General features: G+C 38.6%; 1 pseudogene; it reads right to left on the bottom strand.

Annotated features, from left to right (window-relative positions):
• Positions 1-1,523: 1,523 nt before the first annotated feature.
• On the bottom strand, positions 1,524-2,773 carry LOC140957660 (F-box/kelch-repeat protein SKIP30-like; annotated as a pseudogene).
• Between the last annotated feature and the right edge of the window lie 312 nt (positions 2,774-3,085).

The following is a 3,085-nucleotide window of genomic DNA, read 5'->3' on the forward strand; positions in this document are numbered from 1 at the left end:
TAAATGTGTGCTGAGGAGAAATGATATGCACGTCACTCGGCTGACTTCGGTTGCAAAGACTTTCTCTTTAAGCGCATATCTCAACAACACAAAACGAGTGTTTCACTCGTTATAAGACTTGACCAAACATCTCACTACATGAGTTGACGTTGTTCTACGCTTAGGACATCAGAATATCGAATCATGAACGAAGAAAGACATGAGAGAAAAGCTTATTGGCTAGTGATTGTGAGATCAATTCAGAAGTGAAAGTTTGATGTAATTAATTATACTAAACATTTTTTCGAATGTAGTTGTTTTTTAATTATTTTTTTTACCATAATTAGATCGATGGATGTCAAATTTCTTCAATTGTAACATTTGTATATACATACAACTGAAACTAATATATATATATATATATATATAGCTCTAACGTATGCTCTATATTTATAGCTCTGTCGTAGCATTATTGATTTATATTTATTACCATATCCACTTGCTTTTCTTTTTTAATAATATTAATATATATTTCAATAAATAGCCGTGATTAAATTATGTATTTAGACCGTATATTTAAAGATACAAACGTACGTGTGCCACGACTAAAAGTAAGAACCACGCACATTTAGATTGTTTAACAAGAGTAACTGTGACTATAGGCATATGAGAAGCGATAAAGATTTGAATACTCTGCTGTAGCTGAAAACACAACACCAAGTGTTGTGTACTTTTTACACGAGCTGATCATCTCGTTTCCTTTGACAATTTTTCAATTTTATCTGACAGTGTGAGGTCAATCAGATGATTAACTAAAAATGCACATCACTAGGTGCTGTGTTTTCAACAACAGTAGAGGATCCAAATCCTAAGCGATATCTATTTTTTTTCTTAAAAAAGTCTAAGAAGACATAGAGTTATATATCTTCGGCCTTTCTTCCTAAAATCCCATCTTTTCTCTAGATACAGATTCTTGACTGACAAGTTGTGCCTTGGTGGATCCTGGTATCGATGGATTGAGAGTTGTTTGCAGTGGAGCCATAAACAATCCTGAGTTTGAGTCGAAAGATACTCGACTATGTACGCGTACCCAATTATACATGTTTGGTTATAATCACACGGTGCCTGCTCACGAGATTAGAGAACACTAGTTGGACGAATGCGTCTCTCATAATTAAGGGCGTTGGGAGGGGCCGTAAGTGGTGCTCACCCTCATAAATTTCTCTGTGGATATGTACCAAGGCAGAAACTTTCTGCCTCACCAGCCCCATTCACCAGATTATGTACACCAATCGGCACCAACAGTAAAATGTAAATTGTTGAATGCGACCAACAATGGCAGTGAATATACAGTCAGAGTAGGGGTCACATTTCAAAGCGAACATATGTGATATAGAAGATGGCATACCACTCACACTCATTATGATGCAATATTGGAAGAGAAACGGAAAAGGGAGGAAACTCTAGCCACAAGTACAGATGGGAACTGTCAAAAATGTACAACACTTCGCTTCAGAAACAAATCATGATGGTGTGCAATTACAAAACAAAACGAAACTCAGATGAAATTAACCAATTAAACATTCTAACAAGCTGAGGGATTGTACTACTCAACTACAAGAGGTCAATGTAAATGCCTCCATGCAAAATATTGGACAGCCACAAAAATGTTGGTCCAAACACTCGATTCAGAAGCATTATGTGGTCCACAGAAAAATCCAAACGAACTATTCATGGTCTCATTAACTAATACATGAACAAAACCTAAAGCTTTAGTTGTGTACATCCAAGAACAGTTCCCCAGCACCGCGTTATAGGAGCCACCTGACGCCAAACCAGTCTCTCGCTGCCCAGTGTCAGAACATCGACATCAGAGGTAGCCTTGATGTCCCAATTCATCCTGTCCGGCCAGATGACACCTCCAATTATGTAAATATCCCAAGCCTATCATGGCAAACCCAATTTTACGACGAAACTCGGATGCGGAGACTATCAACTTATTGGAATCCCTTTCCTGTTTGTAAATCTGGCCATGACTCATTATATAAAGCTTACCCTTAACTGCCATAGGACCCTGAAGCCAACCATAGTCATGAACAGTCCAACCCTGCTTAATATTTTCCAAGACTTGTATTGTTGACAATCCCTTGTGCAAGATATGAACTTTACCCCCAATAACAAAACCAGTACATGCAGTATTGTGTGTGTGGTGGAGATCAGGTATTGGAACCCAATCATCCTTTTCAGGGTCGTATATTTCGGCTTTGGAGATTTATTTACGGGAGTTGGTAAAACCACCTGCAACAATTATCTTTCCATCCAATTCACAGCATGCAAACATGGCCCTAGGGACGGTCATGGCTGCGCACAAGTACCACTGCCGAGTTATTGGATCATATGACCAAACCTCGTCTGATGCAAAACATCCATCCTGGTCACCAGTCAAAGGGTCCACAGCATCACTACCACCACCTAGTACATATAGCTTTCCTGCAGCAGAGACGACACCAAAGTGGGCAAGGTGCCGAATATTTGAAGGAAGATCCGGGAGAGTAATCCAAAGGTCATGTAAAGGATCATAAAGCTGCCACAAATTGTCAGGGTCATAAGCACATACACATATAAAATCCTCGGTTGCATTGACCTCCTCACGGGCTTTGAAAAGCTCATTGCTGTGAATGGCATTGCGCCAGGAATGGGAAACAAGTTCCAATTTAGGATGTAGACAAAAAGGAACTCGTGCAAGACACCTTATGGCCACAGCATCTGGAAGGCCTTCAATGAGTCCAGACATGATTTACTGCAGTAGCTCATATATTTCTCGGCTCCAACAGAATTAATTCGCAGCTAGGTAAGAAATAGACGCATCTGTCTGATACATGAAATTGAGATAAAGAATGTTAATGGGATTAGTTTGAACTATGCAAATTTCATTAAAAAACACATGGCTTTCGTTAACAAGAAAAAGTTCTCAATACAGTTGGGTACGAATATATAACTTATACACTATCTTGTTTGTCACCAATAGTTTTTGTTTCTATCATTCTATTCATATAAATTCAAGCCAATCCCCACAGGAATATTTTACTATTAATCTTTATATAGA

Source organism: Primulina huaijiensis, chromosome 14 (genome assembly GCF_012295235.1).
Source record: "Primulina huaijiensis isolate GDHJ02 chromosome 14, ASM1229523v2, whole genome shotgun sequence".
NCBI classification, from domain to species: Eukaryota; Viridiplantae; Streptophyta; class Magnoliopsida; order Lamiales; family Gesneriaceae; genus Primulina; species Primulina huaijiensis.